The 27,109-nt window shown below is 34.5% G+C and overlaps 1 protein-coding gene across 2 annotated transcripts in view; it reads left to right on the top strand.

Moving 5' to 3' along the window:
- Window positions 1–27,109, top strand: part of LOC111155604 (zinc finger protein 438) — a 172,566-nt gene that overhangs the window by 31,334 nt on the left and 114,123 nt on the right. The window contains exon 1 of one of the 2 annotated variants that reach the window (XM_022515868.1): window positions 5,332–5,390. The exons of the other annotated variant lie outside the window; for it this stretch is intronic. The gene's annotated coding sequence lies outside the window, so the exon portion shown is untranslated. Of the gene's footprint in view, window positions 1–5,331; window positions 5,391–27,109 lie in introns of those variants that run through there. 2 annotated transcript variants of the gene reach the window in all.

The following is a 27,109-nucleotide window of genomic DNA, read 5'->3' as shown; positions in this document are numbered from 1 at the left end:
CTAGCCACATTTCAGGTGTTCAATAATTGTATTGGACAAGACAGATATAGGATTAAAACAGTGGCTTTGTATGCCATTTTCGACCAGATGAGCTTAACAGATATATATACAGAACATACATATTCAAGTGCACTGGAACACTCTCTAGGATAGAGCACATGTTAGGCCACAAAATTAGCCTCAAATTTAAGAAGACTGAATTCACATTGAGCACTTTTTTTTTTCCAACCACAGAAGTATGAAACGAGAAATTACAAGAAGAAAACTGGGAAAAAAACCACAAATACATGGAAGCTGAACAGCATGTTACTAAACAATTAGTGGGTTAATGAAGAAATCAAACATGAATTTAAAAAATGCATGTAGACAAATGAAAATGGAAACGCAACAGTACAAAATCTTTGGGACCTACCAAAAGCAGTTCTAAGAGGAAAGTTTGTAGTAATAAAGTCCTAGATAAATAAGCAAGGAAAATCTCAAATAAGCAATCTAACCTTACACTTAAGGGGACTGAAAAAAACCAAAGCCCCAAATTAGTAGAAGGAAGGAAATAAAGATCAAAACAGAAATAAATGAAATAGAGGTTAAAAAAGAAATAGACCCATGAAATTAAGAGCTGGTTCTTTGAAAAGATGAATAAAATAGATAAACCTTTAGCCAGATTCAACAAGAAAAAAAGAGAGGACTCAAAATTAGAAATGAAAGAGGAGAAATAACTGACACCATATAAAGGTCATGACATGACACCATATCAAGGTCATGACATCATGAAATAATAATAAAATATATATTATATATGTTATAATATATAATATACTATGTATTATATATTATATAAAGGATTGTAAGGACTACTATGAAAAATTATATGCCAGCAAGTTGGATGACATAGAAGAAATGGCTGAATTCCTAGAAACATATAATCTTCCAAAACTGAATCAGAAGAAATAGAAAATTTGAACAGATTACTAGTAATGAATTGGTAATCAAAAATGTACCAATAAACAAAAGTTCAGGACCAGGTGGATTGACAGGTGAGTTCTACCAAACATTTAAAGAAAAGTTAATACTGATTCTTCCTAAACTATTTCAAGAAATAGAAGAAGGAAAACTACCAAATTAATTTTATGAGGCCAGCCACTACCCTAATGCCAAAACTTGACAAAGACACTACAAAAAAAAGAAAACTACAGGCCTGTAATCTCTGATAACCATAGATGCAAAAATCCTCAACAAAATATTAACAAACTAAGTTCAGTAATATATTAAAAGGATCATTCACGGGCGCCTGGGTGGCTCAGTGGTTAAAGCCTCTGCCTTCGGCTCAGGTCATGATCCCAGGGTCCTGGGTTCGAGCTTCACATCTGGCTCTCTGCTCAGCAGGGAGCCTGCCTCCTCCTCCTCTCTCTCTCTGCCTGCCTCTCTGCCTACTTGTGATCTGTCAAATAAATAAAAATCTTTAAAAAAAAAAAAAGGATCATTCACAATGATGATATAGGATTTATTCCTGGGATGCAGGGAGGGTTCAGTATCTGCAAATCATACAAGATGATTCATCGCATTAACAAGACAAAGGGTAAAAACCACATGATCATCTCAGTAGAGCATTTGACAACATTCAACATTCCTTCATGGTAAAAACTCCACAAAGAGAGGTTTAGAGGGAACTACCTTAATGTAATTAAGACTATATATGACAAACCCACAGCTAACATTATCTCAGTTGCAAAAACTGAAAGGGTTTCCTGTAAGATCAGGAGTAAGACAAGGATGTCTGCATTCACCACTTCATTCAACATATACTGGATTCCTAGCTGCAGCTATCAGACAAGAAAAAGAAGTAAAAGCCATCCAAATTAGTAAGGAGGAAGTGAAATGCACCAGTTGCAGATGACATGATACTATATATAGAAAGCCCTAAAAAACTATTAGAACTGATAAAAGAATTCAGTAAAGTTGCACAATACAAATTAACATACAAAAATCTGTTGCATTTCTATACACTAATAACAAACTAGCACAAAAAGATATGAAGGGGAAAAAATCCAATTAAAAATTGCAACAAAAATAATAAGATAACTAGGAATAAATTTAACCAAAGATATAAAAGACCTATATTCTGAAAACTGAAAACACTGATAAAAGAAATTGAAGATGACTCAAACAAATGGAAAGGTATACCATACTCTTGGATTGGAAGAATTGATATTGTTAAAATGTCTATATTACCCAAAACAATCTACAGATTTGATGCAGTTTCTATCAAAATACCAGCAATATTTTTCGCAGAATAAGAACAAACAATTATAAAATTTCCACCTCTTATAATTACAAGTTTTTTTCTTCATTATGTACTGCTGATATTTTTAGTGATTTTTTTTTTGAGATTCCTTAAGTACTAAGTAATACACTAGTAGTATATAATGGTAATTAAAACAGACTTACTCCCTGTCCTCAGGGAAATTATAGTGTAATGGAGGAGGCAAGACAGACAGTGAACACATCAATAAACTATATAATTACAAAAAAAACCCTAAAATTTGTGTAGAGCTGCTAAAGACCTCAAATAGCCAAAAAAAAATCTTGAGAAAAGTTTTTTTTGTTTTTTATTTTTTACCAAGCTTGTGATGAAGCTTTGTGTTTGGAAGTTAGAAGATGGTGGTTGTACATTATTTCATTTAGAAAATATAAAACTCATTTTGTTTTGAAGCTAGGCGTTGAACTGGAATAGCTCCCAGAGCATAGTTCCCTTGACATTCTTTTGTTGTTTAATTCTTTAGAACCTTAATAATTGTTTTTTTTTTTAATCCTGAGAGATTAAACAGTAGTCTTGTTAAGAAAACAAAAATGAAACTGAAACCAAAAAGTTTTTTTAAAAATTCTTGAGCAAGAAGAACAAAGCTAGAAACATCAAAATCCCAGATTTCAGGGTGCCTGCGTGGCTCAGTCAGTTAAGCATCTGCCTTCAGCTCAGGTCATGATCTCAGGGTCCTGGGATCTTGCCCCATGTAATGCTCCCTGCCCAGCAGGGAATCTGCTTCTTCCTCTTCCTCTGCCCTGCCCCTCTGCTCATGCTCTCTCTGTCTCTTAAATAAATAAATAAATAAATAAATAAAATCTTTTTAAAAAAGGAAAATACTAAGGAAAGGAAAGTACATTTAGAGTACTGTATTTATTTTTAAAAATCCACATTAAATGGACTTGTGCAGCTCAAACCATGTTGTTCAAGGGCTAAGTGTCACTGGATTTTTAAAAAATATAATCTGATGATCTCTCCTTTTTGATTGGGTTAATATGTTTACGTTTAATATTATTGATATGATTGGATTTACATCTGCTCTTTTGCTTTTTGTTTTCTGTAGGCCTCATGCTTTTTTAAAAAATTCTCTTGAATTCTTTTAAGTTTAAGTGAATTCTTTTGAATTAAGTGAATATTTTCCACTGTGATATTTTGAGTCCCTTAATCATTTTTAAATTATACAACTTGAGTTTTCTTAGTGTTTGCTCTAGGTTTTAAAACATACATTTTAACTTAGAAGAATCTACTTCTCATTTTTACTTAAATTCAGCAAAATAAACTTTTCTCCTGTATAGCTCCATTTTTCTCTTTCCCCACTTTTTGCTACCATTATTATATGTATTATGTCTATGTGTTGTAAAAACCCAACCATATATTATTATAATTTTTATTTTATGTAATTTCATGTCTTTTATTTTTTATTTATTTATTTATTTTCTTATTTGAGAGAGAGAGAGCACACAAGTGAGGAGAGGTGCACAGGGGGAGGAAAAGGGACAGGCAGACTCCTAGCTGAGAATGGAGCCTGCCAAACTGGGCTCAATCCCAGGATCCTGAGATCATGATGAGCAGAAGTCAGATACTTAACTGACTGAGCCACCCAAGTGCCCCTAATCTTATGTCTTTCAAAGAAGCTGAGAGAAGAAAGGAGAACAAATACGTATTTATAGAGTTGATTATATTAGCCTTTCTATTTTGCATTCTCTTCTTAGATTTCTCTGGATTTGAGTTTCCATTTGGTGTTATTTCCTTACCCCAATACAGCTTTCCTCTCATCTGCTTTATCTATGTTGTTATTGCAAATATATAAAATTTATGTTATTAGGCCATCAGTATATTTGTATGTGTATTGTTTTATTGAATTACTTTCTAAATCAGTTAAGAAAAGGGAATTAACTGAGTTTTCTATTTGATATATCTCCTTACACCAGTAGAAAGCGGACATCATTTAAGTGTGAATTTCTTCTGTTAACGGAACCAGGAAAGTAACAGCTGTCCCTTAACTTTGTATAAACAAGATAAATTTTAATTAGAATTGAGACATAAATTTAAAGAATAGTCATTTGATCTAAATGAAAAGTCATGCTTTATAGAGTAATACATAAAACCTCTCCATTTGTTTTTCTTAAATTGGTCTTTGAGCTAGTCATAAGCAGGGGCAGCAGCATTAAATACTTCCACCTCCACCCAAGACTGAAGGAGTTAATTATCTCTAGCTATTCCTGTCTGAGTGTGCTTTTTTTTTTTTTTTTTTTTTTTTTCTTCTTCCCTGCCAGTGGCTTTGAGTATTATCTTTGAGAATGAGGTATCAGTTACAGCCCATCCAGAGATGGGTTACTGCTCCTGGTCTTTCAGATTTAACCACATGTTAGATTAGCAGCTGGGTTCCCTGCACTGCATCTCATACTGCTTGACAAGATAATGGCAGAAACTAAAAGTGAAAATTCAGGCTTATTAATACTGCTACCATTAACAACAACAAAAAAAGGGCACCAGAATAAGAAAAATATAAGAGAAATAATAAATTTAGTGGGACACTGTGACAACAGGCATAAGCTGGGACTGTCTCAGTCAAACTGACACATGTGGACACTTAACTGGACATGTATTTTTTCAAAAGCCTCCTAACTCCAAACTCTGGATTACTATTGTTCCATCAAAAGGCTATGCCCTCAATATGATTCACTTGTTTGTGACTATTCAGTAATTTCTACCACAATTATGTACGTGGAAAAGAATGTGAAGAATTCTTCCTAGTCAGTTTCATTCATTTGGCATTTCTTTTTTTTTTGTAGAACATTTTTTGTTCATCTCAAAACTTTTATTAAATTTTGCATGCCTTCACTTTTAAACTAAACACATGTAACAGATTTCCCAAATTATTATTCCTTAAATTAGTTCCTTTGTTATCTTAAAAAAAATACAGTAATTAAAAATGAAATTTGGGAATGAAAGGAAGGCAGTTTCTTTATGTTTATTAAAAAATGGGTTATTTGAATATGAGTATAATAATACTTTACATTCTATTACAGAATTAATTAAAAGGATTTACTGTATGTCTATGACTGTTTACCGGAACCTTGGGAGACAGGTAAGTGACAAGTATTTTTTGCAGAGATATCTTTGAAACATTAAATAATTTGATCTCATAGGTTCCTGACAAAGTTCCTGACAAAGTGACTTACCTCTTTTTCTCTTCAGTAAAACATTAGTAGAAATATCATATTTATATGAGTCTTAATGGACCATTTCTCTAGGATCTGATAAGCCATATTTCTAGGGAGGGGAGGGTTATTTTCTGTCATATTTATAAGAAAGACATTTAATAAGACACACAAGTTTGGCACATTCCAGAACTTAAAGCACTATAAACAAATAAATTAAATAAATAAAATCAGTAAATGCTATGTAGTATCTGGATTATATCTTGCAACTGCAAAAAGCCATTAGTGGAAAAGCAGGTGAAATACAGATAAAATGTGCAGCTTAATTAATAGCAGTAAAACAAGATTAATTCCTTAGTCTTGCCAAAACCATGATTATGTAAGATGTTAAAATTGAGTGAGGGGTATACAGGAGCTCCATGGTATCCTTGCAACTTTTCTGTAAATTTAAAATCTAAATTTATAATAAATAATATTTATAAATAAATATATGATAAATATATATTTATAAATAAATATATGATAAATATAATAATCTAAAATTATTCCCAAATAAAAATTCACTTAAAACAGAAATAAATCAAGGTTGATTTATTTGAAAATTATAGTTGAGAAGTAGCTTTTCTCTGTAATTGTTTGAAAAATCAAAATTGTTGCCTTTTTAAAAAATCCAGATTCTATTAATAAAGATGCAAGGAAATATGTGACTATGGGTTTCATTTTTCAGTTCGTAGGAGGCATGGGATTTTAGTTTTTGGATATTGGCATGGTGTTTATGGCCATCTCCTTACACCTGAGTACGAACTTGCTCTTTGATTCTATGCTTTTTGGTAGTTTAGTACAGCACTTTGTATTAACATAAGCACTTTACCTATGCCCTGCTTTTTTCTTTTTCTTCTTTTTACTTTGATGTACTATTGGAGGCCAAAGGCCAGTGATGGGCCTCCATTTTGGAGTTGAGACTCTCTCAGTGTATGTTCAGTTACACCTCTGTGAGCTTCTAGGTCAAGTACAAGACACAGTTGACCTATTGTTAAGGAGTATGAATAAAGATGAACGTAACTCTTAAATAGCCATTTCTGTAATTGAGCTAAAATAATTGATTGCTGTCAGATAATAGAAATTCTGTTTCAAAAATGAACTCTAACTGTATAGCTCTTTTAAATTTCTATAAATATTAAAAGACTACAAGAATGGAACTATGTAGTTTGCTGAAACTATTACATAAGTTTTCATTAATAAAAGTAAAATAGCCATGCTGGTCTTATAAATGGTTTCCTGCTTCTGTTGCCAACTTTAATGATTTTAGTTAAACTTAAATTTCATAAAGGGAAATAGAAATATATTATACTTAAAGGATATAGACATTTAAAATAACAACAGGCCTGAGTGACTATTGTAGAATAATTATTAGGCTCTGAGATTTCTGTTTTGCTTGATGGTATTTATTCATCAATCTCATGTTAGTGGAATTGACCTCTTTACTTCTTAGTCGTGTAACATAATTTCACCAGATCTTGGTAGGGAAGTTCAGAAAAATGGAAGACCGCTTTTTCAGGAGAAGTTTAAATTCCTTTGATCATGTAATAGTTCATATATAAACAAACAAAACCCCTCTTTTATTAATCCTTTGTACTAGAAAGCCTAAACGTGTTGTTTTTAGAGACATACTTTATCGTTCAGCTGACTGTCATTTTGTGGTCATCTAATGTATAAATGAGAATACCTAATAGGTATTGAACACTTTCTATGTACCAGGTACTTACAGTGATCTCATCTAATCTTCACAAATACAAAAATAGTTTGGAATCCCCTTTATAGATGTGGGGGGGGAAGTAACACATGTCTCCAGGCTAACCCTGGGGCTTTGGTGCAGAAAGAGCAGGTCCCCATGGTGTGCAGTACCTGCTGTTTAGTTCATAATGTTACCAGCGTCCAGGAAATCCTTAATCCATGGACACTTGGTAAACTTGAGAGAACTTTAATTCTTCTGGGGAAAAGGGTGTCTGATCACACTGGGTGACCTAGAGCAGATTGCCCTGGGGTGACTAGCCTGGAGTACAATCTCTTGTTCCCTGTTCCAGCCTTGATTCGGCTCATTCTGTGATTCCCTAACATGTCATTTGTTCTCTGTCACCTGATTAACTGCTGAACACTCACTCATTGTGCGCTTCATTGATCATAAGCCAAGAACTTTTGGCAGCTCTGGGGAACATGATCTCAGCGTGCCTCCTGGTCAGTGTTGGGCAACTAGGAGTTGTTAGTTGGGGTGAAAATTTGGATCCAGAAGCCAGGGCACACGCCAGAGGCCAGAGATGTGGTAATTGAGCAGCTGACACGTGAAATGCAGCTATCCAGACTCAGTCAATAGGGCAGGAGTCAGAAATAGAGTAAGCACGTGATTTTGAAAGATTATGATGGGTGACTTTGAACTTTGTGCATATAAAATACAGTTAACATTTGAACAGTGTGGCTTCAGGGGTACTGGTCCATCCCACAGTCAAATCTACATAAAACTTTTGACTCCCCTAAAACTTAACTACAAATAGCCTATTATTGACAGGAAGATTTACTAATAATGTAAACAGTTGATTAACACATATTTTGTACATTATTATGTATTATATTCTTAAAATAAGTTGGAGAAAAAATGTTATTAAAACAATTATAAGAAAAATATATTTAGAGTATAGTATTGTATCCAAAAAAATCCATGCAGTTTTTTTTTTTTTTTTAAGATTTTATTTATGCATTGGACAGAGCACAAGCAGGAGAAGTGACGGCAGAGGAAGAGGCAGCCTCCCCTCAGAAAAGGAGGCTGATGTGGGATTCCATCCCAGGTCCCTGGGATCATGACCTGAACCCAAGGCAGACACTTAACCGACTGAGCCACCCAAGGACCCCAAAATCCGTGCAGTTCAAATCCGTGTTTTTCAAGGGTTAACTGTAATTCTGTTTTACTGAGAGGATAAGAGTTACCAACTTATTCATCAAAGTGCTCATTACACCATGCAGCAATCTCTCCGTAACTTCTCCCCATTGGTTCTAGCTATATCTTTCTGCATAAAATACACCTAAAATTACAAAGTCTCCTTTGCTATATTGTCTTCTCCATGGTCTCCAAAAGCTGATGTTCTTCAGGGCTTAGTCCTTGGCTACCTTCTACATTTATTCCCTGTGTGGTCTTATGTGACCCCTTGCTTTAAATGCCTCCTGTTCTCCCAGATTTATTCTTAATCTGTATCTCTCCTATGAGCTCCAGGCTCATATCTATGGCTGACTACTCAACATTTATTCGAAAGTCTAATAAACATTTCAGACTTATCATGGCTGAAATAGAACTCTTGGACTCTCCTCCCCAAATGTGTTCCTGCCCTCCTTCTTCTTCAGCTCAGTAAATGGTCCACACAGTTGCTTAGGCCAAAAATTAGAGGCCATCTTGAGTTTTCTCTTTTCTTCTGAATCCATTTCCAGCCCATCCAACATATATCCTTAAATACCCCTGTATTGCCACTACCCACTACTTCCTAATATAATACAACCTATCATCATTACAAGTTACCTGGATGATAGCAACAGACTTGTAACTGACCTTCCTTATCTCCTCCTTGCACCTCTCCAGTTGGTTCTCCATTCAGGATCAAAGGTGGTTTTTTAAAAATGTTTAACAGTTCCTGTCATTTTCCTGTTCAGAACCCTTGAGTGACTACCCATCACACTCAGGATAAAACCCCAAGTCTTACCATGTTCTGCCAGGCCCTGCGTGTTCTGCCTGCTGACTTTATCTCCTACTATTCTCTTTCTTGCTCACACTGCTCTAGCCACAGTTGCCCTTTTGCAATTCCTTAAATTCTCCAAGGCCACTGGAATCAACTAAATCCCTCTTACTCCCTACCCTGCACCCTCATTCCAACCAGCTCAGACTCCAGTCTGATAGCAGCGGAGGTGGATTTAGAGAGAACAAACATACATACCCAAGGCTCTCTAGCATATGTAGTAAGTGAGGTTACACTAGAAATTTTGCAACTTTATTATTCCAAGTTTCTGTAATTTGCATTGCTTTCAAGTGGAAGAGGACTTGGAGATTCAGAGCAACAGAAAGACATAGCTAGAATCAATGGGAGAAGTCAGAGAATTTCTGCTTAGTGTAATGAGCACTATAATGAATAAGCTGGCAACAGTTACATTTACATGCAAATAAACTGGGCTCCTTCATTGGACAGTGAGTTCTCCAGCACTGGCAGCGAATATATCTTTGAGGCTGATCAGGTTGGGGCTCCACAAGTTGTGGAGGAAAAATGTGCTGGAGTGAAGGGTCAGAGAATTCATTTTTAGATCTTTCTAACTCAGATTATATAAGTTTTTAGAATCTTTTTTTTTTTTTTTTTTTCTTCAGGGCACTCTTTCCAAGTCTTCCTCAGATTTATTCTCCTGTATTTGTATTGGAAACTTTCACCAATAAAGGGTAAAAGTTTCCAATATTTGAAGAGAAAGAAGAGCTGCTTTCAGGGTTGATTCCAGTCAGATTGCTCAAGTCCCCATCTAAAGGAAATTACTTTGAGAAATTTTTCTTTCTTCCATTTTTTATTTAGATTTTATTTTGATTAATTTTTGGTCTAAAATAAGCAATACATACATATACAAATTCCCTGGTAGGTTTTAGTTGTTAAACAAAAAGTTCGCTGAATTGCAGAAGTAGAGAGAATAATATGTCGTAATGTCTTTTTTTTTTTTTTTTTTTGGTGGAAATAGCCTTTTGATTAAAGTTTACTAGAAATGGAAAATTCACCTCATAGTTTCCCTTACATCAGAAGCCTTTGAGAATTAGTGATCATGTTTGAATGTTTCCTTGAGGGTGATGTAGCCATTCCCTTATCTTCTCTTAGAAAGGCAGAAGTAGGATTTTGTAGTAGAGAACTTTGTTATAAGTGCTTTTAGTTAGACCTGGATAATGCTATTCGTGCAAATCCCAGTTGCTTATAACCCCTGAACTGTGGAATTTGGAATCGATGATATAAGAAAGAATAATTTTCAGGGTCTCTGGATACTAAAGTACTTTATATTTGATTGCTTCTGGTAGCTAGGACCCAAATAATAGGATGGCACATCTAGAAGTTGCCTCCAGCCTGGCAGCTTCGTGTAGCACCAGGGCCTGCTCCAACCAGCATGGTGCTTGGCAGATCAATATGAAATCAGCAGTGTGATCAATATGAAATCAGCAGTATATGAATATACTGTCCTAAGGAAGGCCTGAACTCCTTACCCTGCTTTCACCTTGAATCTTCTCTTATTTCTCAATCTTTTCTGGGTTTCTGACTTTGCTGCCTCCTTTCCCATTATACCTATCTCTGTCTTTTAGATTTGACTGCTCCTTCTTCATGGTTACTATGTTGACTTTGCCCAAACAAAACTACTCCTCTGATTCAACACATACAGTTTGGATTATCTCCTGTATTGATATTCCTGTCTTGACTCGAGCCAGGGATTCTCCTAGGAGGAGAGAATTGATAGCAGTACCTCCTCAACTATAAAGGTAACATGAGCATTACATATGTGTCATGGTTCTTGACTTCTTGCACCTGGCAATTAAGATTAATTTTTGTATCTGGCCTTAGCGGAAGACTAACATATCCACATTTCTTTTAAAACTAATAATGAAGTACTAAAGAAAGAAAAGGAAGAAGCAGTTCTTAAATGTAATGCACTTTTTTCTGTCAAACTCATCTACTTAGGACAGATCCAAGAATCAAGGATAAGAAGAAAGAGGCTTTTAAACTACATATAGATGATGTTTGAAAATTCAGACCTTAAAAATACATCGGGTTCACTTAGAGCCTCTTTATTTACTAATTTTTCCTCTTAATTGCAAACACATATGTTTTCTAAATGCTTTATCTGTTTTACTTAACATGTTTTCTAAATGCTTTATCTATTTTTACTTAACTTAATCCTCATAGCAATCCTGTGAGGCTATTATAACCCCCATTTAACATATGAGGAAACTGTCTTGGACAGGTTACATCATTGCCCATAGTTATACGGCTAGTTTTGTCAGAGCTGGGATTCAAGTTCATGTGTATAGCCACTTTTTATTTTGACCTGTGAATTTTCTTAACTCATAATTCCAGGAAGCCCAGTTAAGTGGTTTCTCAGACCAAGCAGCTTAGAAGTTTCAAATTTGAAAGAAAACATAATGACCTAGGATTCCCAATTTAACATATTCCTTTTAATAAGGTAATTACTCAAGAACACAAATATATGTACAGTGGGGTTCTATTATAATGTTATCATAGAAAAATAGTTATTATGGCAAAATAATTAAAAATAATACAGAACTTCAATAATAGAAGAAATAGATAAACTAGGGCACTGCTTTTGAAACTTTAATGTATATATGAATCACATGGAGACCTTATTAAAATGAAATTTTGATTAAGTCTGGGGAGGGCAAGATGTTACATTTCTGACAAGTTCCCAGATAATGCTGATACTGATTTATGGACCCCACTCTGTGTAGTAAGGAATTTCAGTACCTTCCTATTATGTTTGTTAAGAACAGGTCTGGGACTAAGGAGAGGTAGGTGCCTCACTCATCTCTCCTTAGTTCCATCCCTGGATAAGGATCATGTTTTTAAACACTATTCAGTGACTCTTAGTTATTCTTATAACATAATGAGAAGAAAATTCAAAAATGAAATTTGCACTATTACTCAATTTGACTTAAAAAAGATATAAACTGGGTTTATGACAGCCTAGCTTTGGAGGAAACATTTGCTTCCTGCCACCCACATGTCTGTCTTCAGTCTCCCCCCAAAATCTCATTTTTTTCCTCAGTAAACATGTAAATTAATGGTATAGTGGGGGCTTCAGTCAGGGCATCTTCCAAAACAAATAGTAAAGGGCAAATATTTTTAAGAAAAAGGGTAGAGAAATAAATACTTTTTTTATGCAGAATTATGGTTTAGAGTAGAGAATCCTACTTTTTAATATTTATTGATTTGCTACTTTTTAAGCGTTAAGTTTACTGAGAAGCAAAATCTGTGCTTTTTCTGTATTCTAAACAATGTGTGTGTGTATGTGTGTGTGTGTGAGTGTGTGTGTTTATATAAATAAACACCCTTTACATTGCTGCATCCTTTTTTAGTAAGGTAGGCCAAGCAGGCTTTTAAAGGGAGATTGGTTTTCCTTTCAACCTTTAAAATTCAGTAACCTGAATCTAGAAGTGAAGGGTCTTTCACTATAGAGCAGGGAAGGAAGTAAAAAGGAGGCAAGATAGGAAAGCCTGATACATTTAAAATCTCATTCTCCTGGAGAAGAGGGTGTTCGGCACAGAAAGAATTCCTGAAAGCCACATAGGGGTGTTCTTGAGGATTTGGTTGAACACCACACTGTGCATTCAATTTGAAACCCCTAGAAGTTGGCAAGGATAACTTGTAAAGAATGAAAACTTACCAGTTCTTCCTGAGAATGAGCCCTAGAATAAAGGTTCCTCTACACAAGTTCTAAAAGAGCTTAAAACCAAGCCTCCAAAGAATCTTGTTAATCTGCAGGTAACTTTACTGTCTGGCAGTTTAACACTCTATAAATTAATACAAAAAAATCTAGCACTCAGCAACATAAAATTCAAGTAAATTGTATCTAGTTAAGCCTTACTTGATAAACAAAGGAGCAAGAGAAAAATCTCAGAACAAGGAGACAATAAAAATAGACCCTAAAATGGCAGAGATGGTACAATTAGCAGACAAGTACGGTGAAGCAGCTATTGTAAATATGGCCCATGTAAATAAACATAATGAGAATTGGAATATCTAGAGATTTAAAAATGTAGTAACTAGGTGGGATTAAGTGCAGATTAGATCCTTTGGGAGAAAAGGTCTGTGAACTTGAAAACGACGAGAATTCATCCACGGGATAGAAAAAGGACTGAAAAAGATGAAAGCAACTTGGTGCCCTATAAGATAAATACCATGAGTCTAACATAAGTGTAAGTGGAGTCTCAGAATTTTGGGGTGAGGGCAAGAGAGAAAAAAAATTTAAATAAATAATGGCTGAAATTTCCCCCAATTTGAAGTAAGCTCTAAACCCATAGGTCCAAAAAATTAAACAGACCCCAGGCAAGATACATACATTCCAAGGCGCAGCATAAGAAAATTGCTGAAAATCAGCGATAATGAAAAAATTTTAAAAGCTGTCAGAGGGGAAAAAAATACATTGCATACAAAGGAATACAGTTAAGAATTTAGACAGCAGACTTATAAGAAACTATTCAAACCAGAATGCAGTTTAATAGCATTTTTTAAGTGCTAAAAGATTGTCAACCTAGTATTCCATAGCTAACAAAAATATTTTAGGACGTTAAGGAGGAAAAAACATAAGAGAGGAAGAGCTTTTTTAGACAAAAATTAAGACAACTTATTACCAGCAGACTTACGTTATAAGAAATATTAAAGGAATTTCTTTAAGCAAAAAGGAAATGGTAGCAGATGGAAATTTGGACTATACAAAGGAATAAAGAATCCTTGAAATGTCTCATGTCAATAAACATAAGAATTTTTTTTCTTTGTATTTCAGTTTTTTTTTTAAGGTAACCCTTTGAAGCAAAAAATAATAACAGTGTCTGTCTAGTGGAGTTATAACATGTAAAAGTAAAATGTGTGACAACAATAGCTCAAAGAATTGGATGGGGAAAGGAGTCATATTATTGTAATAGTCTTAGACATGAAGGTGTAATGTGTTTTGAAGGTAGGTTATAATAAGTTAGAGAGCATCCCCTTAAAAGGTTGGAAAAAGAGAGTTTTAACTAATAAGAAACCATTGGTGAATATGAAATGAACTCCTAAAAAAAAAAAATCCAAAAGAAGATTAAAAAAAAAAAAGGGGGGGGGAAGGAACAAAACAGAAGGGACAAATAGAAAACCTGCAACAAGATGGTAGAACTATATACAACCATGTCAGTAATCACATTAAATGTAGATGATGTACTCTAATTAGAAGGCAAAGATACTCAGATTGAATAAAAAAGTAAGAGTAAACTCTATGTTTTTCTCAAGAAACTCTTGAAATAGGTTAGAAAAAAAGTTGGAAAAATATATACAATGTAAGTCCTAGGTAACAGAAAACTGGAGTGGCTAATATTAATATCAGAGTGAGCTTCAGAACAAATGATGTTAATAAGGTTAAAAAAAGACACTTCGTAATGATAAATGGATCAATATTTCAAGATGAAATAATAACTTTAAATGCAGCCAATATGCTACATTGTCAAAATACATGAAGCAGAAACCAATAGAGCTGAAAGAATACATTGAGAAATCTATTCTAATTGGACATTTCAGCACTGATAAAAGTAATTGATGGGACAAGTACAAAGAATATCAGGAAAGATTAGATATGTGTATAACAACACTGTAAACTAATTTGATTAGTATTTATAAAACATTTCACTCAAGAAGAGCAGAGTTTATATTCTTTTCAAGTGCATGTGGAACATTCATCAACATAGACCACCACATGCTAATATATAAAACAAGTCTCATTAACTTTAAAATACTGGAAGTTATGCATAGTATGTCCTCTGACCCCAACAATTAAGTTAGAAATGAATATCAGAAAGGTATCTGAAAAATCCTCAATATTTGTAATTACACCAAATGCTTCTAACACATTGGTTAAAAAAAATAATAAAACAGGGAAATTAAAAGTTGTCTTGAAGTGAATCAGAATGAAAACACATAAAAATCCGAGAGGTTTAGCTGAAGCAGTGCTCAAATTTTTAACTTTAAATACGTGTATTAGAAAAGAAGAAGGGGATAAAATAAGTGATCTAAATATCCACCTTAAGAAGCCAGAAAAAGAAGAGCAAATTAAAACCAAAGTAAGTAGAAGGAAGGAAATAATCAACAAGAACAGAAATCGAAGAGATGATCAAGGAAACCAAAAGCAGCCTTTTTGAAAAGATGAATAAACCTCTAGGTAGTCTAACCAAGAAAAATAAAGAAGGAGGAAAACACATGTTAGTAAGTATAATATCAGGATTGAAAGAAGGGATGTCATTACATATTCTACAGAAATTAATAGCATATAGAAGAAATATCATTTAGAAATAAGTTTGACAACACTGATGAAACAGAGAAATTCCTTGGAAGACACACATTACTGAAATTTGACTCTGGAAGAAATAAAATTAGAGTAGTACCATATCTTAAAGAAGTTATATCCTTAGTTAAAACCCTTTCCATACAAACAAAGCAAACCAGAAACAAAAACCAAAAGAATTCCAATCCCATAACTGGATGTTATAATGTTGTAACTGATGAATTCCATCAAACATTTAAAGGAGAAATAATTCAGAAAATAGAGAAAGAAGGAACACATCCCAACTCATTTTAGGATATCAGCATTATGTTGATACCAATCAAGGTACAGATATTACAAGAAAACTATGAACAAATATCCTCATGAACATACAAGAAAAGTTTTTAAAGATTAGTAAATTAAATCCAGCAGTATATAAAAACATGGGTTTTTCCTGGGTGTGCAAGCTTGGTTTAATTTTAGGATATTCCCCTAGTGTAAGTCATCACTTTAACAGGAAAAATGGGAAAAAGCTATACAGTACTGTGAATAGTTGCAGAGAAAACAATGGACTAAATTCAAGAGCCATTCATAAAAGGAATCTCTTGGGAAACTAAAAACAGAATGGAACTTTCTCAGCTTGAGAAAAGACATCTACATATAATCTCTAACTAAAATCTCATTAATATCACAAGTTAGAATGCTTTCCCCCTAAGATAAGAAACAAGGCAAGGATGCCTACTCCCTCCTTATGTCTGTCTAGCACTGTGATGGAGACCCCAGCCAGTGTAATAGGCAATAAAAAGAAAGAAATGGCATACAGATTGCCAAAGTAGACATAAAACATCTTCATTTGCACGTAACATGGTCATGTATAGAGAAAATGCTGAGCGATCTCTCAAAAGCCACTAGAATTTGTAATTGAATTTAGCAAGATTATAGGACACAAAGTAGATATACAAAATCAGATGTATGTGTATATACTAGCAATGAAAAATTGGAAATTGAGATTTTAAATCTGTATGGAAATGCAAAGGACCTAGAAAAGTTAAAAAAAAAAAATTGACAAGAACAGTATTGGAAGTTTCAAAACTTCCTCTACTTTTTAAAAAATTTATTTATTTGAGAGAGAGAGAATCTCAAGCATATTCCCTGCTTAGTGCAGATCCTGATACAGGGCTCAATCCCATGACCCATGAGATCATGACCTTAGCCAAAATCAAGAGCTGGATGCTCAACAGATCAAGCCATCCAAGTGCCTCAAGACTTTCTCTACATTTTAAAGCTTCCTCTTTAAAGCCACAGTGATCAAATCAGTGTTGGTTTAAAGTAGACATGTATATCAATGGGATAGAATAGAGAATCCAGAAACAAACCCACACTATATAGTCAATTGATTTTTGATAATTATGCCAAGGTAATTAAATGGAGAAAAAATAGTCTTTTCAACATATGGTACTAGAACACCTGGATATCCAAATGTTTTTTTAAAAATTAACCTCAACCCTTATTTTTCATATATAAAAATATCTTGAGAAGAATCATGGATCTGAAACTGACTGAAACTGATTGAAACTGAAACTATAAAACTTTAAGAAAAAAATCACAGAAAATATTCGTGAAGTTGGGATAGGCAGAGATATCTTAGGACACAAAAAGCATGAACCATAAAAGAAAAATTGACAAATGGGACTGTATCAAAATTTAAAACTTCTATTCTTTGAAAGATATCATTAAGAAAATGAAAAGGCAGTCTTTAAACAGAGAGAACATATGCACTATATATATATATATATATATATATATATATATATATATATATATATCTGACAAATGACTTGTGACCAGAATATATAAAGAACTTTTACAGCCCATTAATAATAAGACAACCCAGTTAAAAAAATGTGCACAAGAAAATAATGAATGGCCGGTGCAGCACAGGAAAAGAGATTCAATATCATTAAACCTCAGAAAAAAACCCAAATCGATACAATGAGATACCACTATGTATTTGTCAGAATAGCTAAAATTAAAAATTTAAAAAGAGCACCTGTTAGCTGAGATGTAGACCAGTTGGACTTTCATATATTTTGCCATGGGGAAAGTGAAATGATAAAACTATTTTAGAAAACACTTTGGTAGTATTACAAAGGTAAATATTATTGCCATAAGATGCAACAATTTTACTCCTAAATATTTACCCCAAAGAAATGAAAGTCAGTTTACACACACACCTGCGCATGAATGTTCATAGCAGCTTTATTCATAATAGCTGCAAGCTAGGACCATCAACTAGTGACTAGATAAACACACTGTGGTATATCCATGCAGTGGAATATTACTTGGCAATAAAAGGGGCTAAAGAACTGATACACACAGCATGAATGACTCTCAGAAACATTATGCTGAGTTAAATAAGCCGGACACAAAAGAATCCAAATTCTATGATTCCATTTACTGCCTTGGATTACTATATCAGAAATGTTAGAAAAGGCAAATTTAATCATTAGTGATAATAAGCAGACAAGTTGTTGCCTGCAGCTGAGAGGTCAGTGTAATTGACCTGGATTGGGTCTGAGAAAACTTTTGGCATGAGTGTGTTCTGGTGGTGATTATAGGGACATATGGATATACATTTGTAAAATGCATTGAAATATGCATGAAAATGCACATATTTTACTGTATATAAACTGTAGTTCAATAATGTTTTATTTTTTTAAGATTATTTATTTATATGAGAGAGAGTATGAGCAGGGAGAGGGACAGAAGGGGAGGGAGAGGAGGAGGGAAAGAATCTCAAGCAGACTCTGTGCTGAGTGCAGAGCCCTTTGCTGGCTTGATCTCGTGACCCTGAGATCATGACCTGAGCTGAAACCAAGAGTCAGATGCTTAACTGACTGAGCCACCCAGGCAGCCCTAGTAATGTTGTTTTAAAAAGCATTCCACAAATATTGAAAGTTATTTAGCAAAAGATTAACTCTGTCTAATAGTAGAAGACCTCTGTATAAGACTGATACTGAGTCAACCTGAAAAGTCTGTTCAGATAAATCAGTATATACAATAGAAACAATAATACATGAATTAAATATCCTTAAGCAAGGAAAGAGAATAAATGAGTTCTCGGTATACTTTCTAGCCTGTGATTTGATATATTGGAATAGGACCCGAGCATCCTTAGATTTCACTGATGTACTTTTCTGTCTTCTTAAATAGATATTTGATATTAGATATTTGATAGTGTCCTTGGCACTAAGATGAATCCAGCTAAAATGAAGTGATTACACAGAATTCATTCTGGGTTTTGTTTTATTATTCTTTTGCATTTTTCTAATCAGAATATGTACATAATACTCCAGTGTCTCTTAGAATCTATTCTTCATTTTAGAAACAGGACCTCTAGATTTTACCTGAGCATATATATGGCCGTCCACCTAGAAACTACATTGTTCTGCTTTTCTTGCAGCAGGGTGTGACTTTGTGGCTAATAATAGTTGAAAGATGATTGTATAAGGTTAACCCCTTCAAAACAAGCCACATGTCCTAGACTTTCTCTTTTCCCTTTCTGCTTGACTGGCATGTTATATCAGGTGTAGCAACCATCTTAGGTCCAGAGCTGGAGGTCATGTAAAAGATAATAGAGCCAGTGTAGGTCCGTGGTGATCTTGTACAGCATACCTTTCCTTGCCACCCAATATTATAACATGAAAAAGAATTTCTAACTTGAGCTACTGTATTTTTTTTTTTCAAAGATTTATGTATTTTAGAGAGAAAGTGAGCATGAGCAGGAGCGGCAGTGGCAGAGGGAGAGATTCTCAAGCAGACTCCATGCTGAGCGCAGAGCCCCACACAAGGCTTGATTTCATGTGGCCCTGAGATCACAACCTGAACCAAAACCAAGAGTTGGACACTTAACTAACTGTGCTACCCAGGCGCCCCTGAATCTCTTTGTTATAGCAGAAAGTTTATACACTAATTCAAAGGAAAGCATTTAAGAATTCTATTTTTCTCTGTGTACTTTTTGAATATATTGAAATATTAGATATATTTTAGGGGGCAGTCTCAATTAAAATAATTATTTAAGAGAGTGTTTCTCAAAGTTTAAGTTACTTTTAAACTTTATGTACTAATTATTATTAAATTGATATACAGATTTTCTTCAACTTACAGTGGGGTTATATCCTGATAAACCCATTGTACATTGAAAGTATCTTAAGTTAAGTTGACAATGCATTTAGTACATCTAAGCTACCAAACATCATAGCTAGCTCAGCCTACCTTAAGCATGCATGACACTTATATTAGCCTGCTGGGCAAAATCCTCTAACATAAAGAATGTGTTATAATAAAATGTTGAAAATTTCATGTAATAAATTGAATGCTCTATTGAAAGTGAAAAACAGAATGGTTGTATGTGTTTTAAGCCTATTGGTCATTTACCCTCATGATTGTGTGGCTGACTGGGAGCTGTGCCTGCTCGGCATCATGAGAGTTCAGTGTTACTGTTACCAGTTTTTCGGTGTTATGTTGTTAACCTGGGAAAAGTCAAAACTCAAAATTTGAAGTACAGTTTCAGCTAGAATTATTATCTGTTACCAACTTTTCTATAATTTTTTTGTCTAGTCTGTCAAAGGCTTAAAGATATAAATCATTAATTTATTACTTTTTCCTTATATTTGTATCGGTTTTTGGTTTAGAATGTGTGTTAATGTATTATTTGCTTTCAGCATCTCAATTGATAATTATACTTTTGTCAGAATAATATGACTTTCTTCCTAATTTTTGCTATGTGCTTTGTATTTTAGCTGACATGAATATTGCTACCTTAGTTTATATTTCCCTATATGTCTTTATACTTATTATATTTGCTCTTTCTTTGTCATGTCTTTTAGATATTTCCTAAAAGTAGAGTATAGCTAGATTTCATTTTTTAACCTAGTGAGAACCTTTTCTTTTAAGGATATTTTAAATCATTTATATTTATTGTCAGAATTGATCTAATTGGTTTTACTCCATTGATCAAGTTTGAAGCTTGTTTGAAGCCTTCTGTTTTAAATTCTTTTTTGTTTCCATTGTGTTTTGGACTTCTTGCTCTTTGATTTAAAGTTTATCTTCATTTAATTTGGTTCTGATTTTTTCAATTTATGGGAACACCTCCAGTTATTTACTAGTCAGCTTGTTTTGGAGATGTCCCTGTCATTACTATATAAGTAATACAGGGCATGCAGTCACATTCTCATTAATGTTAGCGTCGTGAGAGAAGCTGTCCTTTCAGTGCTTTGAGTCTCTGATAGGCTGTTAGCCTATCTAGAACGTTCCTTGTCAAGAGAGTGTACCAGCTCCATTCCCTTTCTATAATAAGGAAGCTTGAATATGGGGCTTTCCCATTTTTTTCACATTATGCTTAAAGACTATTTAGGGAAGTAGGGGCTTAGATAGCACTCAGTCTTGTCTTGGAAACAGTGTGGAAAGAAGCAGCCTGTGGCAGTTGCTAGGGGCAATATCTTTAAGAAAATAGTGATGTTGCAAAGTTATTTTTAGAGTTATTTTCATTCATGTATACATATATATGAATGAATGACAAGACTTCCATCTTGTCATATATATATAGATATCCATCTCTATCTATCTATCTCTCTCTCTCTCTCTCTCTCTCTATATATATATATATATATATATTTTTTTTTTTTTTTTTTAAAGCAGATAATTATGTGGCTGGACTACCAAGATGTAGGGAGTGAAGTGAAGCTGAGAACAGCCTCTCCGGGATTACAGGTTATAGTGAAGTCTCTTGCCAAGAGACTCATCTTAGTGTGGTATGTGGACGGCATAAGGGCTGAGGAGGCAGGAAGGCCTTTTTTTCCCCAGCTTTGGTTCTCTGTTTTTCTTTGTGACCATGGCAAAACACTCAGCTTTTCTGGGCCTCAGGCTAGATCTGTGAAATGAGGAAGATGACTCTCGGAGATCCTTTCTAACTTTAAAATTCCATGACTGGCCAGGACCCCAAAGATAGCAAAGAAGTTTCCATTTGACAGCAGTTTTATTTTTAATTTCATTAAGCAAAGAAATCAGCTTAATTTCATCTTGCAGAGTCAAGAGGAATAAATCACTTATCTTATTGCTTTGAGTGCAGAGAGTTAGAAGAAGGGATCATATATGACTTGTGTGTTTATGTTCTGACCTAATATTAAGTAAGTGACACGTGCTGTGCTGGAGATCCCAGTTAAAACACGTGGAAGTAGTCTTCTCATACAATGACTTAGAGGAATGTGAAATCACTCCTTTTCCCTGAGAAAATGTGGAAAGATATTTATCTAGACTCCCAGAAGGTGATTCTAGGATATGTGCTTGTCTTGAGATTGAGGGTGCTGGGACGTGGGCCCACTGGGTGATAATAGTCAGACATGAGACTAAAGGTCACACTGAAGGTCTTTCATTGATGAGCTCCGGAGTGGTCAAAAGGCTGCTGGCACTAAATTCATGTTTCACAACATCAGCGAGAGGATGCTTCCCAAGCTGGCTTTTTGTCATAAGCTAAGCTGGACATGGTCACAAGCAGGGTGGGCAGATAGAATTTTGAAATAATGAACATGTCACAATGGTAAGAGAGCGAGGAAACAGTGCTGACTGAATAAAATCTATACAGCAGTCAAAGGGTGATTCTTTTTTGAAGAAAGGCTTTGTTCTGGCTCGGTTCTGGATGCTGAGCCACTGACAAAGGCTTCATCTGGGGCAGCACGGAATAGATCATGCAAGCAGACATTAGTTGCTTCTCTTCTCTAGTCATCACTTTTCGGACTTTCATTTCCCTCCCTACCAAGAGCTTCTGGGGAAAAAGGAGAATTGTTTCATTTCAGAAATGTGTTTTATTCTAGTAAATAAAGACATGTTATGAATAAATCCAAGTAAAATACAAGTAAGTTAGAAGCTTGGATTAAAAAATGCAGGTGATAGGCTTTTATGAAGCGCTGTTGTGTGGTAGGCCCACCTAGGGATGTGGAGGTCAACATTCAGTGGCTTCTGTCCTTAAGAACCTAACTTGAGTAAGGCAGATGGATAAATGGTTAATACTTTTTTTCTTGGTAGAGGAAGACCTTTGTTATTGATAGTAACAACCGGAATTCTAGACTCTTCTGTGGGACACAGGATTCCTCTTCTCTTCAGCCTGTACATAGAAGGGTACTATATGTCATTATCATGCAGAAGGTTATTCACCTTCTGCTGGACTACCCGGGTAAAGAGTTGCAAAATACAGCTTCTTCACAAAGGAATTAATGTCATGGCCATGGGCTTTCAAGGGTAAATTGCTAAGACTATGTTTCATTGTTTTTGTAGAGCATCTGCTCTATGCAAGGCTCTGTGCTAGATGTTGAGACTACAAGGTTAGATAGAATCCCTGTTCTTAAGATGTTTATAGTCCAGAAGGAGATGAGTAAATGGATAAGTAGAGCCCAGGGTACATGGAGACATACAGGAGGGAATAAATCATTAGAATGCACAGGAGAGAATGATGCAGGGAACTTTCCATGTGTTCTAATAGAACTAAACAGTCTCAAAGAACCTATTTAATGGTTGTAGTGAGCTGTGCTAAAGGTTCTTTTTTTTTCTAAGAGCTATACATTTCTGATGTTAGGGATAATAATAACAGCCAAAAACTTCACAATGTTTTACTCTGTGTCAGGCACGGTTCTGGTGCTTTATGTATAACCAGTTAAGTAATCCTTACAGTCGTCCTATAAGGTAGGTATTAGTATTAACCTAGAAACTGAGGCACAGAGCACCTGAGTAACTTGACCGTTGACAATTACTATGAAGTAGATCTAGGACTTGTTTCCAAACTTGATGTTCTTAACTACTGTGAGAAGTTAAGCTGTCTAAAATTAAGAGAGTTGACTACTGGGGGAACCATTGTACATTTTTGTAGGTCCAGCAGCTTAATATTAATGAGTCTACAGCTGAACATCTAGGAGGAAAAAAAATGTCAGTACATGTGCTGCTTATTTTCTAGAAATAAAGCTGTATATTATTATTATTATTATTATTATTATTGGAATTGCCCTGTGGCAGCTACAAATGATAACTAGAATACTTTATTTGAAATTATAGGAAAATAACTTTTGATCAAATACTGTTCCCCATTAATTTACAGAAAGGGGCTTTCTTGAATTTTGAATATATCTAAAGAGATTGCACAGCCTCCCACAATCCCTGAATCCCACAGCTCTTTGAGGTGGGGATTTCCTATTAAAGCCCATTGTCTCCTGGACAAGGAAGAGGCTACTTTCTCTAGTGTTCATCTATTGAAATGTCGGTCTCTTTTTTACAGCAGTGGAGGCCTTTAATTTATTAGCTGGATTTGTAAATTGAAGGGCCCAGGCTGGCTGGATCTGTGGTGCATGTGGGTTACCTCCCTGCCTGAACCACAGGAGGCCCTCTATTTGCTGCACTGAGGGAGTTAATAAGAGCTTTTGTGACCCAGTTTGCCCACAGTTTATGGGCTCAAATCTAGATGATCTGAAAGAAAAAAGAATGGGATGAAAAAGTCAAAGTTATGGTTGTAAACTAGAAGGAAAGTTAGAATTTTAGAACCAGCATTGGTATGGCACAGAAAAGAATTAGAAGTTAGGAAGAACCTAGGAAGAAAGATTTTTAATTAGAACAGCACTCAAGACATTTGAGATTGTTATGATGATTTTAAGTAGGCAACCCTTTGGCTTTAAAAAGAATCAAGGACTTGATTTTCTGTCTGTAGTTTATTAAATGTAAACAGAAAATTTAAAGAGAAAAGGTAATCTTTTTATGTAAAACTGTTTTGATTTATGGCTTCCTGGACTTTGAAAGACTCCTTGCCCCTTGATTAAATACATTGAGTTCTAAAACTTAGTAAATATATTTTTTGTGCACCAGCAGGTATTTTTAATATACCAATTAGGAGTATCATTAGGAAGATTATTGAAAGCAGTATGTAATATAAAACTTAGATGGTAATCCTAAAGAAAATGAGGTTTCAGACATCGTTTGGATACATTTCCTAAAAATAGAAGTAAACTTTTCATGTACTACTGAAATCAACTATAGGAATGAAGCTAAGATTTTGTGTAAAGATATTTTCTATTTTGCTTTTTAAAAAATTAATTTTATTAGCTATCAAAGTTCCCTTTGACCACCCCCCCATCCTCCCAGAGGTCATCATTTTGTCATTCATTCATCCAAAAAGTTTTTTTGAATATTTATATGCATATGTTTGTATACATAGAATGGATATTTATGTTTTGCGTAGATTTTAAAAAAACAACCTGTGGAATATATTGTTTGCTTGTTCATTTTAAATATGGCCTTCTGTCATGTTTTGTTTTTAATTCTTCAGTAATGTTACTAATTACAGCTGACATTTATTGAGTAGTTACTCTGTGCTAGATGAGATATTTAGCATTTTTCATATAATTTAGCTTAATAATCTTTACAATAAGCTTCAGAGGTGAGTAAAAATAGTTGGCTTTGTAGGAATACATTTTTACCTTCATTATACCTCACATTTACATTACATTACTAATGCCAGTAGTTTATCATTCTTTAATAAGGTTTCAAAAATAAACGTGAGGAATACTCTATACAAGTTGGTAAGAAAACAACTTTTAGTTCTGTTAGTTTTGTTACTCTTGCACAGTTAGCCTTTCACTACCAAGTCCCCAGAGGGGGTGTTTTTGCGAAGCCAGAAGGAGGGAAATGTGAGGGGAACTCCTGCTCACCTTTTAGGAATGCAGAGGTAATTTTTGTCATATTTGATCATTCTCAGTAAAGAACAGACAACCCCAGACATTCCTCACTAGTTAATGGTTTTAAAAGTCCTTGCCTGTGATAATATCCTTATTTTGGGGAAAGTTGTAGGTTACAAGACCTAAGTGGAAGGGGGTTTGTTTTTGGAAGATGCTTCTCCCTGTGCCCTTAGTCATTCTGGTATGAGGAACAGAGAGAGGTTGTTGCAGTGGGAGCTTGGACAATTTTTTTTTTTTTTTTTAATGGGAATTGGTAGAAAGGGAGTGATAGTGAGTGGATCGAAAGGGAAAAAAAAGGTTGTGTTTATTATGTCTTCCTTTGGAGGAAATTTTCAGAATTTCATGACAAAATGAATGAATGAGATAGCTTTTTAGAAAGGTTTGAATCTCATCTCTGCTATTTAACTAGCTGGGTGATCTTGAAAAAGCCACTTTCTGCTGTTTGAATCAAAAGATAATAACATCCACTTTATAAAGTTGTAGGGTTGAAATTATATAAAATGTTTTATATATTGGGAAGTACTGTACAAATATGCAAATATTAGGTGATAGTCTGACTATTTTTATTATCATAACTCTTGTCAAGAAGGCTGTCTACAGTTTGCCTCTTTTAACTATATTGCCTCTGTACTGAAGATTTAACCTCCTTGTTGCTCCTATCCTTTATTACTTGCAAGAGAGTACTATATTAGGGCTCTCTTATTTTCCAAATAGAAGAAGTGGCCTTACTGCTGAATCATTTAACAAATATCGAAGGCCTAATATGTATCAGTTAGCATTTTAGGCCCAATTTAAGAACTGAAAAGATCATTGACAGTAACTCAAAAGAGGAGATACGCTGAAGGTCCCAGTAATCATCATTTCATTGTCATTATACATTCATGTTCACAGACATTTTTGATCTTTTGTCTTCAAGATAAAAGTAAGCAAATATAAATTAACATCTGTGTACTTAAAAAGGTGTAATCCTGTTGCAGTGCAACATTGTTTGGAAAAAAAAAACAATCAAATTATCTTGCTGTGATTTCTTTTTGGTTATAATACTTAAATTATTTTGAAGATCCCAAACAACATTCAGTGGGGATATGAAGTGTTTATCAGAATAAGACATGGGTGAATGGTGGTTAAGAAGTGCTAGAAGTAAGCTCTTGTTTCCAGATGGGGAGGTGGTTACACTGAGTTTCTATTTGGTGCCCTTCAGGGTCCTCATTTAATGGGGAACTGATCTTTGTGTGAAAGCCCCCTCAGTTGTCTGGTTTCTTATTTAGAATTTGTTTATTATTTTGCTCCCTGTCATCCCTGTAATGCTTCTCCTAACATAAAGGTTAACATAAACTCAGAGTCCATGGAAAGAACAAGCAACTTTAACTTATTGAAGAGTTATCAGATTGCCTCTCTGGGAGCCATAAGAAATCAGTTGTTTTAGGCAACTAGGAAGTCTGCAGTTTAAATCTCATTTGCCATTTGACTGATGTGCCATTTATTATACAAAAACACTACTGGTATAGGCTGTTTTCTGAAGAAGATACATGTACTTTGGAGGAGGCACTTTGCTAGAAAAAATAAAATCCTTTGGTTTTATTGTTCCTCTTCTGGATAGTTCTAAAAAGCTTTTGACTTTTACCTGTGGTTTGCTTTGTCATCTCTGTTTACTTTCATTTATTTCTTAACCTACTCTTTGTGGCAAGCCACCTCTATCCCGAAGTTATACCAATGAAAAAAGTTAAACCTTATTTCAAAGTGATCTGTGAAATTCCATTCCATATTTTAAGCTTAGCCCATTGGAAATATCACTTTTT

This window comes from Enhydra lutris, unplaced genomic scaffold, assembly GCF_002288905.1.
Source record: "Enhydra lutris kenyoni isolate GAN:26980312 unplaced genomic scaffold, ASM228890v2 scaffoldscaffold42, whole genome shotgun sequence".
Classification (NCBI taxonomy): Eukaryota; Metazoa; Chordata; class Mammalia; order Carnivora; family Mustelidae; genus Enhydra; species Enhydra lutris.
The sequence above is the reverse complement of the archived record's forward strand: the minus strand, read 5'-3'. Positions and strand labels throughout refer to the sequence as shown.